An 11298-nucleotide genomic window follows, 5' to 3' on the forward strand; every position below is an offset into this window, starting at 1 on the left:
AATTATTAATTATTATTAATGGTTAAATTAGCAGTAATATTCAGTATATATGTATTATATAGTTTTAAGGTTTGATATATATAAATGATAACACGTTGTAGGATAACAGACTTATGTATATATTTATTTTATATTATATTTTTCTTTTCCTTCTCCTTGTATAATTAGAATTAGGTGGTTTTTTTTTTTTTTTTTTTTTTTTTTTTTTTTTTTTTTTTTTTTTTGTATAAGCCCATATATATATGCAATATGTCTACCTTAGGATTTTAAAAAACCCTATTCACGTATCTGTTAGAGAAGCAAGAACAGGGAGAAAAACTGAGAGAGGGAAATTAGGGTTTTGGCCAAGGACAGGTGCTGAACCAAGGAAGGGTTATTGAAGCTTGCTTGTGGGTTGAATTAAGAGCAACAGAAAATCTTGACGGTAGGCCGAAGTCGCCGGAAAACCTAGGAAGAAGACGGTTTAAGATTTTCATTCTGAAAACCTTGAAGGCAAGTTCTTCTCTTACTCATTCCCCTAGACTTGTGTTTCTATGCATTCCTAGGACGATTCCATGATTAATTATACTGTAAATTAGTTAATTATGCATGCTAAGTTGAGTTTAACAGATTTAAACAACGTTATATGTATGTTTTATATTTTTTTTATTTTGATAATTCTTGTCTGAAATCTTGTTGTAAGTTATGTTTATGATGCATATCAACTTAATAAATATTACTAGGATGTTGTGGAACAAGGTTAGACCTTTGAGACCATTACCAATGGAATAGAGAGGGATTAGAACTCTCTGGAGACGGGAAAGATGGAGAATAGTTGGAGTGGAGGCGGCTCCATTTGAATGGAGCCGGCTCCATCTCCAATGGAGGCAGCTCCCCAGCTGTGAATACACCAACATGTGTATTTCTGAGGTGTTTTTGGATTTTCAGGGGCTGTAATGTGGTTCTGAACTGTCATGAGGGTTTTAAATGATTTATATAAACATGTAAAAACTCCAGAATGATTAATCTATGCTATTATGCTGTGATTTTAGACATTATGAAATTTAAATATTGATTTGCATGCTGTCAATGGTTATGAAAGATTTAATTGCTTTTCATTGTTCTAACAAGTTAAATGGGTTAATATGAGTTTACTCTTGAATACTTCAATATAATGTGCTCAGTTATTTATCTGATTTTCATTATATCATTATCTGAATTTTAATTGATGAGTTACTTTATTTTGTTTTATCAATTATTGAATTTTGTGGATTATATGCACGAGTATGAGACGGTGGCATATTAGAGACGGATTAGCTCAAAACGCTAAGTCCTACCTATTCATTTATAAGGGAATGGATTAACTATAATGTTAAGTCCTACTTATATTCGTGTCAGGTCAATGAGCAGTTGAATGACATACCTTAGTTTTGGATGAATTTTTATATATATGATTATAATGCCATGATATGAGGTTGAGTCTCAGGATCAATGGTTAGGGAGCGTATATATAGTGGGATGCATAACTGGCTATGATGGTTAGTGGTGTACCCTGTTAGGTCTAGGTATTCATGCCCACTTCAGGTGTGTTTTGCATGTTGCCTATTAGTCAGGTTGAGACCGCCTTGTAGTTTAGTGAAAGTCCCTTAGTGTGTGTGTATATATATATGGACTATATAGCTATTATTGAGTTGTTTAGAATGTATATGTGTATCGGGTCTTTGTTTGGATTGTAGTAGAGTAGAATTTGTTCGTAGGCCTGACCCACTATTATTTTTCAAGTGTTCGACAATTCCAGTCTTAGAAATTGTTCATGCCGAGCAAAGACAGTCATTCACTCCTCTAATTTGACGTAGGACTTTATCTTATGTTTCTTTTCATTTTCAGTTATTTTCTAGTTGGATATTATCAAGGGTCCACTGGATGGATTTCCGAGTTGTAATGATATCAGATGATTTAGATATGTTTTATTGGAGGATTATTTATTTATTAATTCAAGGATTATCAATTAGTTTCTTTTCAATAAATTATTTATTCTTATTATTATTTTTGTATTATGTGTTCGATTTAAAATACTTAATTGTTTGGTATCTCTCGAATCTGTGCTCGGACTTGATCACCCGTGACTTTAGAATCGAATGGTATCACACAACCTAAGTTGCACCCCTATAAAAATTTTATATTATAATACTACTCTTCAAATTATTAGATAAATCTAATATTAGCAATTTCTTTCTTCCCTTCTTTTTTAACAATTCCTTCTCTTCCATCCAATCAAATAAAAAGAGGGAAAAACATTATTGTTAGGAAATATTAACACCCTCTAACCCACAAATTGATTGGTTGTCGTTGAGAGTTAAATCTCTTATTTATCACACATAGTGGAAGTATCATTACAACACATTAACACAAACATCTATGAAGATAACAATCATACATATCCACGCACAATGTAATATTTTACATGGTTCACCCAACCTTAAAGTTACATTCATAAAGGTGGAGATTTTATAAGGAAAAGAATATACAACCACGGATGTCAAAACACCACTCTTTCTCACTATATATATATATATATATATATATATATATATATATATATATTTATTTATTTATTTTATTTTTTTCACTCTTCGGTCTCTTCTTTCACTCTTCTTCTTTCGCGGGCTAAGACTACTAGAATCTCTTTCTTCTCAAACAACATCTAAGGAATTACATATACTCTCCCGTTTCCACATAACACTCTCACCCTTCCAGCCCCTTACATCTTTTCTCTCTCTATCTCTCTACCCAAACTTGTTCTATTTATAAAGTGGTCAAACACAATTTGCCTACCCTTTCACCCCCTTACATTTTTTTTTTTCTATCTACCCAAACCTTCCAAACACGAGAAGAATCCCACAAATACAAGGAATGATCATATCAATCACAACTCTAATATACAACTATCCCAATAAAAAACAGTTTCTTTCACAAGTCTAGGCCTTTGGAAATTCCTAAACATAAAAAGAAACTAATTCCGCACGCAGAGCCACAAACCCAACAAATTATTCCTTCTCTAAGAATACTTATCCATTTATCTTTGGGTTAAGTGTAGGAAACACCCTATAATATACTTACAAGTGCATATCACACCCCTTATGTGCAAAAAAAAACACCTCTAAAATTTCAATTGGGTGCAAATTGGTCCCTCCAGGCATATTTCGTTTGACTAAATTGCCCTTATATATTATTTAAAAATGCATCATTTTATAAAACGAATAAAATAATTATTTAGCATATGAGGGGTGTGATACGCTCTGTAAACATACTATATGAGTATTTTTTTTGCACTTTATAAACTATTATTGTTTTGAATCATTTGATTTTGATGATTAGATTTAATTGAAAACGTAGTTTTATCGCGATTTAAATAATATGATGACGATAGGTGATTGAATATTATAATTTTTTTTTTCCCTAATAAAGATTGATCACCAAGGTGATCAATCTTTATTAGGAATATATATATATATATATATGTGTGTGTGTGTGTGTGTGTGTGTGTGTGTGAAAATTTGTTGCAAATTATAAAGTTTAAAAAATTAAATGCATATTGCTTATATATAATGAATAAGTATCTTTAATTTAATTTTTTTAATATATATTTAATGAAAAATTATAATTGCTATATTAAAATTTTAATTGGGAATACTTTTTTTTTCTTTTTTATAATTATAAAAGGAACGGAGGTTTTTTTTTTTTTTTGAGAGAGAGAGATAATATCGAAAGATAATACAATATTAGCGAAAATATATAGAGAAATTTTTTTTATTCGAAAAGGTAAAAAAATCCCTAAAAGGGAGTTAAATATAGTTAATGTGCACATACTATCCTTATATTATGAGATTATTAGCATACACACCCTTTGAACATTTTCGGAAGACTAAAAGGGCAAAATGAGTATTACAATATTGTTTTATATTAAATTTCTGATTGAGATGTGTTTTCGCACAATTTTAAAAGAATAAGTTGTTTTTTGCACACTTTTTTAAATATGAATAAAAATGTTACGCGGAGTATATATATTAGGAGTGTTTTTTACACTTTACCCTTTTATCTTTCTCTTTTATCTTCCATTTATTTTTATTTTTTCTCACCAAAGAAAACATAAATGAAATAAAAATGGAACAAGCTAGGAACTTCTTTACGGTGTGATAATGTTCGAGTGGAATAACCAATTTGGTATTTGATTTGATCCCAAGTAAAAACAACTTAATAATTTCGTTTTCTTTCTAGCTTTTTCTTTAATTTTATGTTCAAAAAAAAAAAAAAACACGCATGAAGACATGGATTAGTTGAAAGGAGGTTGTTTCTTACATGCAAAGAGTTGAGTGTTCATCTTAAAAATGTACTAGGAAGTTTGAATCTGATAAGCAACATTCCATAGCTTAAATTAAGATGCAAATGAAGAAGCCAATCTTGAAACAATTTGGACTCAAAACGTGTTTGATTGTAAGCCAGTCGGGCTCAAATGCTAGAGTGCATAAAGATATTTATTTTTACCCATTGTTCCATAATATTTATTTTTATTTCACCTGTTTGCATTTTATCCTTCAATTCAACTCCGTTGGTTTTGACGTACATAAAATATTTTTATTATTATTATTTTTTTTTGTATTTGACAAAAACTTAGGTCAATGTCGAGTCTATCGGACGGAACATGTAAAATAACTTATCAAAGATTGATGGATAAATTATTTTGTTATGTTTTAATATTTTTTTTCTTTGTAAATATTTTACGACAATCAAACAGTACAAAAATATATATATTTTACACCCAAACAAACAAAGCTTAGAAATTTTTTTCTTGTTCAACCATACTATTTAAGAATTGTAATTCAGTGGTATTATAAAAATTTTAAAAATAATAAAAAAATTAAAATGTTGGGTTGGGCTAGTGTTGAAATTCTATATTATGGGCCTGCAACTGTATTTCCTTTTTCCTTTTCCAATTATGTGAGCTCAGAAAGGAACAAACTTGAATGGACATAGAAACTCAGGCCCACCCAATCTTGTAGAATTAGTATGTGACTGAGTGAACAAAGAAGTCCATTCTGATCAGCCTTCGCCCAGAGTTGCCCGGCTCAAATCACATTCCGATCAAAGCTGTAAGCTTTACTCAACTTTTTGTTAACGTGTAAGTGTTGACTGTAGTTGGGTCGATGTTTCGTTTTGTTTCAATTTCAATTGCAATTTTAATTCCAATTTCAAAATAAATAATCATTAACTTATTGTTCTGCTGTTAGATTTAGTAGGCCCGAACTGATAACTAAATATATTTATAAAGTTCATAATATTAATAAATCATAATAATTACTGCACACAAGTACACAACAATTTGTTTTTTAGGCTACACACCAAGATAAAGCTAGTGTCAAATTGATTCTTAACTTTTGAATTTCAAATTTGTTTTAGAAAAACAGAATAATAGTCCATTTGCTTTTATGTTACATATATATTTATTTATAGGTTGAGAGCTTTATTATTGCTTATTTGTTGTATAAACTTGCATTTATTTTAATACTCAGATTGAGTGTTCAAGTCATTATCGAGATAAGTAATTGTGCGAGCATGTTTCTTGCTATAGTTATAAAATAAATAAATCTACAATATGATATGAAAAATAAAATTATATCTAAAATATGTTTTCTAATAAATTTTTTTTTTTTTTCTTTCTAAAAGTAATAATAACTGATTTTTCTCAAAAAAAAAAATCTCATTGTGCATAGATGCTGTTGAGAATAAACAAGGACACTCACATGGACAAATCAATTTGTTTCAAAAAAATAAAAATGTTATTTGTAAATCTTGTTTTCATCGTTTTATTTTTAAGTTATACTTTACCATTAAGTAGGATTATTTTTGTCCAACACACATTTTTGCCTCCAAATTACACGTTGGCAAGCATAGAATATCTTGTAGAGGTTAATTTCATAAAATAGGAGTCCGATGAAGAATCTCCATTTATAATTTTGATCACTAAAATTATTCTTATAATTTTTTTTTTTTAATTACGTCCGAACCCTCGCAATTACTCAATCTTTGAACTTGTAACTACAAGGTAAACCACTAACCATCCACCTAGGTCCCACAACGCAAATAACAAACTTACATAGGTAGAGGAGAATCGAATCCACATCCAAATGCTAGATACGAATGTCTAAGCACTAGGCTCCCCTTCCAACCAACTCTACTACGCCCTAAGGATCTATTCTTATAATTTTGATCACTAAAACTATTTGTCTTTTTTTGAATAAATTTTAAGTTACTGTATAAATAATTGTTAAAGTAAAATTTGTTTGAAATATAAATAGAATTAATGATATCATTGTCATCCAATAACAAAGAAACCTAGAAAGCACATCAAAGCACTATCACCCCTACATCAAAGCACTATCACCCCTCTTAGAGTTTGAAGCATGTTTAATTTCTAGAACGTAAATACAAACTTTTTAGACTTTTTAAAATCTTCTTCCATCTACCAATTTCTACAAACTCCTCAACATTCTATAACTCAATATTTTAAATACAAACTCCATACACTTTTCAAAATTTTCTTCAATCTATTAATTTCTTCAAACTCCTCAATATTCTATAATTCTATAAATATATTTTGTCTAAACTAATTGAATATTTAATTTTTTTTAAATATGTTCACACTATCATAAAATACTAGATATGTCATGGCAAACCACTGGCCTCTTTCGAATTAAACCCTTGATCGAACCGCATCATGAGTCATGATTCAATCTTGATTGTTTCCCATTTCACAATAAGGTGTACTTTATTGCAGAGGATCCAACCTCTTCTTGATGAGCCCGGATCATGGTTCAATGTTGATTGTTTACACTACCTATCGGGGTGGGTTCATCCTAATTCGTTGCGATTGGGCCACCCTGCCTATATATCTGGGAGGGCTCATTCGGACAGTATTTGGGGTGACATCAAATTAAATATTGTGTTTGGTTTCAATACCAATTGTAATGAGTGAGTATTTATCCATTTACCCACAAATTTAACCAATTGACTAGTGCTGAAATAGTTACTCATTTATTCATGCATAACAAATAAGATATACTCTTCGTCACTTTCGGATGTGTATTATATACATTATATATTAAGACCCTTAAAATGTGAATAAAATTAAGATGAACCATAGGTCCATATGGAATGGACACGATTGTCCGTCTTTATCCGGACTGAGGTTGAGGGGTGTGCGAAAAAATATTTTCTCTTGCCTTTTAAGATAATGGTGATGAACACGCGATTGTGTGATGCGGCAAGAGAGACCCCTTCTTTATGTCATTATTATCTTGCTATCAAGGATCGATTGTGATACATGGACAATGGTGGTTTAAATAGAATGTTGCAACGTGGAAAAGCTTAGGAATTGATGACAAATTCCGTGGAGTAGACGCAATAGATTACAAAGGCCCAGTTGGATTGGAGGAAAAAGAAAAGAAAAGAAAAAATAATAAATAATAAAGAAAAATAAAATATTGTGTTTGGTATAAATTTTTAAAAGAAAATAAAGGAAATCGAAATATTCAAAGGGAAATAAATTATATATGATATGTAGGTTTTGTTATCTATCCTTCCAAAAATAGAAGGAAAAAAATAAAATGTTACCTTTTTTTTTAATAAAATTTTGTTAATACCAAATTTACCTTTATATTTTGAAAAGACAAAATTTATAGAAAATGGTATGATAGTAAATTCATTAAAATATTTTCCTTTCATTTCTTACTATCAAATTTTTTTTTTTTTTCCTTTATTAATTAACCGGCAAACACAATAATTGATTAACAATATCCTCATAATTGTACCAAACATGTTACATAACTTAAGTTACAAGAGATAGACAAAACTAGGCTTACAGACTTTTATTATTTCAAAGAATGTGATCATTGTTGATGTAAGCAAAGTAATTTGATTTTACTAATTTACACTCCTTACTGATCTTTCTTATTCCCTTTCAAGTTTCAACCACCACTGCCACTCCGACTAGGGTTGCAAATGAGCCGAGCTTTGGTATGCTCGGGCTCGGCTCGTCTAAATTAGGGGAGTGCTCAGGCTCGGGCGAGGTTGACTAGGCCAAGCTCAGGCTCGGCTCGTGAATATTTTGCCAAGCTCGAGCTCGGCTCGGCTCGGGCTTGCTTTGCCAAAACTCATACAATCTCTTCTTGTATCAAGATATTCATAGAAGTTGGAACTATGGATCAAATCTCTGATTCGTATATATAAACACATATTCATTTGTATGTATAAACAAAATCTATGTATTGTAAATATGTATATATTATATATATGCCTTCTTGGAGGTTCATCCATTGTTCTCCTTCGGTCTCTATCTCGATCGTACTCCATCTTCTCACAAATCATAGGGCTGAATTTGTAGCGTGCACCAACTATAACGGAAGAAAAAGAAGAGAGACGAAAGAAGAGAGATGGGGAACTTCGAAAAGAGATGATAGATGGGGATGAACTGATGAAGCCTTGCTGCACAGATTTGATGCTGAGATAAGAATAGGGTTGATAGGTGGGGCGTTTGTGTGGGGAGATTTTAGGGTTTTCTAATTCAATGTGAGCTTATAAGTTGGACTCAGCAAAATAGTTTATTAATTTATTTTTTTATTGTATGGGCTTAACATTTTGATATGGGCTTAGTAATAAACACTATTGGGTATCATTTATTTGGGCCAACTATAAATTAAATAAAACATTTTCCTAAACAAGCTTGTTCACGAGCTTACCGAGCCGAGCCTAGTAATGTTCAAGCTCGGCTCATTTACTAAACGAGCTTGAAAATCGAGCTCAAGCTCTGTTCATTTAACTCATGAACGAGTCCGAGCTGAGCTTTTAAAGAGCTGAGCCCAAACTGTTCATGAACATCTCGGTTCATTTGCAGCCTTAACTCCGGCCCCACCCCCTCTCTCTCCACCAACGTTTCGCTCTCCCCACTGTTGCTCTCCACCATGACCACCTCCGTTGCTCCGCACCGCTCACATTTCTCGTGCACTTTACAACAACTAGGGCTGCAAATGAACTGAGCTGTTCATGAACAGCTCAGGCTCGGCTCGTTAAAAGCTTGGCTCGGGCTCTTTCGTTTAGTAAACGAGCCGAACTTGAACACATTTTTTGGCTCGTTTAGTAAACGAGCCGAGCTTGAGTAATGCCAAGCTCGGCTTGTGAACAGGCTTGTTTAGCGAAAGGTTTATTTATTTATTTATTAAAAATTTTCTATACAATTTTATTAGCCCATATAATATAAATTCAATCCAAATTGTGTGTTTATAAGCCCAACTTTATTTTTCATTAAGTCCAAATTCTTTTAACTTAAGCCGAACTCCACTAACCTATTTACCCTATCATCAAACACACACACGGACATATATATATATATCCAACCGTAGGTTACATTTGACCATTTCAGTTCCCACATCCAGCCGCAACATATTTTTTTGGTTTTAGTATTATTTTCGGTTTATATATATATATATATATATATATTGAGTCCTAGGATCATCATTATATAATAATTATAATTATAAATGTTACATTTGTTTTTGCAACGTTGGTAATTATAAAAGTTTGGCCATATTTGTGAGGTTAGACTATTAGAGTAGTTACCCAACAATATTAAAATAGCAATGGAAAGTGATCGTGCCCAATAATTTCTTTCCACTATAATAAGAGCATGCAAGTAACACGCGTTACCCTCTAACATGGGTTAACAGCTTATCAGTATAATATATATAGAAACTGATCGTGCCTAATAATTTCTTTCCATTATAATAAGAGCATGCAAGTAACACACGTTACCCTCTAACATGGGTTAACAGCTTATCAGTATAATATATATATATATATATATATATATAAGATTCTAAAAAATTTGGATTATTTAAATTGATTCTTGTATTTGAATATTTTATTGCATCCATGCCAAGTACAATATATATATATATATGTATAAAGTCAACCTTGGGGATTTTATGGAAAAATAAAAAAATAAAAAAATTAGGAGATTTTACTAGAATTTGGACATGAAAAATCTTGGAAATTTTTTAAAAAATTAGATTTGCTGTGGAAGTTTATAAACTCGATTTCCTTAAGAAACATGATGCGACGATTTCATGATTTAAACTCAAATTTTTTGTTCTCTTTTCTAAAAAATTTCTTCAAACTTACTTCAGACATGATTAAAGTAGTCTCACTCAAAAATAAAAATAGCTCTTCATGACAGACTAATCATTTAATTTTTCCCGAAAAAAATCCTTTGAAAATTGATTTTTCTTTAAGAAAAATCAAGTCCTTAATTTGATGTACCCTATAATGGATAATTTTGGAGAAAGATAAGAGAGAAACACTTTGATGAAGAAGACATTCAGTAGTAGATGGGCAACCTTTGCCATGTGAGTCGTTCTGTCAAATAATTTATGGGTCCTCTCCACTGATATTCAGTAGCCCTCACCCATAGGTGCAACTTGTTCGTAATATTTGAAAATATGTGCAAATTATTTTTAATATTTAATTTTGACAAATTTTTTTATTAAAATCTTAAAATACTTTTAATAATAATTGTTTATGAAATTAATGTTTTTTTATTTTTATTTTGTTTTGAGAATATTTTAGATATTTCAATCTTGAAATTGACAACTATATTGATATTTTGTCCATTTTAAAAATGTAGGAGGTATTTGAACATGATAGACAGAGGTTTTTTTTTTTGTTTTTTGTTTTTTGGCACTTAACCATATTTAAAATATGTTTCTTAATAAATAATTATTGATGTCTCTCAACACATCTAGGAGTGCCATTGATGATGTTGAGAATAAACGACAACACTCACATGGACAAATCGAACTTTATTTTTTTGTACTTTTATAAAAAAAAAATGACATTTGTAAATCTTGTTATCATCTTTTTGTTATTTATTGCTCATTAGCGCTTTAATTAGTAAAATAAGAGTCAAATCAAGAATCTCTACTTATAATTTTGATCACTATTTGTGTTTTTTGAATTTATTTTTTAAGTCACTATAATTGAAAAAAACAAGCAAGGTATAATAGTTGCCACTCACTACATTACATATACAACAAACAAGATTTTACTGGAGATAATTTTATGTTAAAAAGAAATTTAGTTGCATCCAAAACTATCCCATTTTAATTTTTGCAATTTAAAATAAAATATCGGACATTCTAATTGTTCACTCAAAAGCAATATACTTTTTTTTTTTTGATACCCAGAATTCCTTTGGGCAAGGCCTTTTGG

The sequence above is a fragment of the Cornus florida genome, unplaced genomic scaffold (genome assembly GCF_030987335.1).
Source record: "Cornus florida cultivar Cherokee Brave unplaced genomic scaffold, ASM3098733v1 CherokeeBrave_3.0.0_Hap2_Chr08, whole genome shotgun sequence".
Lineage (NCBI taxonomy): Eukaryota > Viridiplantae > Streptophyta > Magnoliopsida > Cornales > Cornaceae > Cornus > Cornus florida.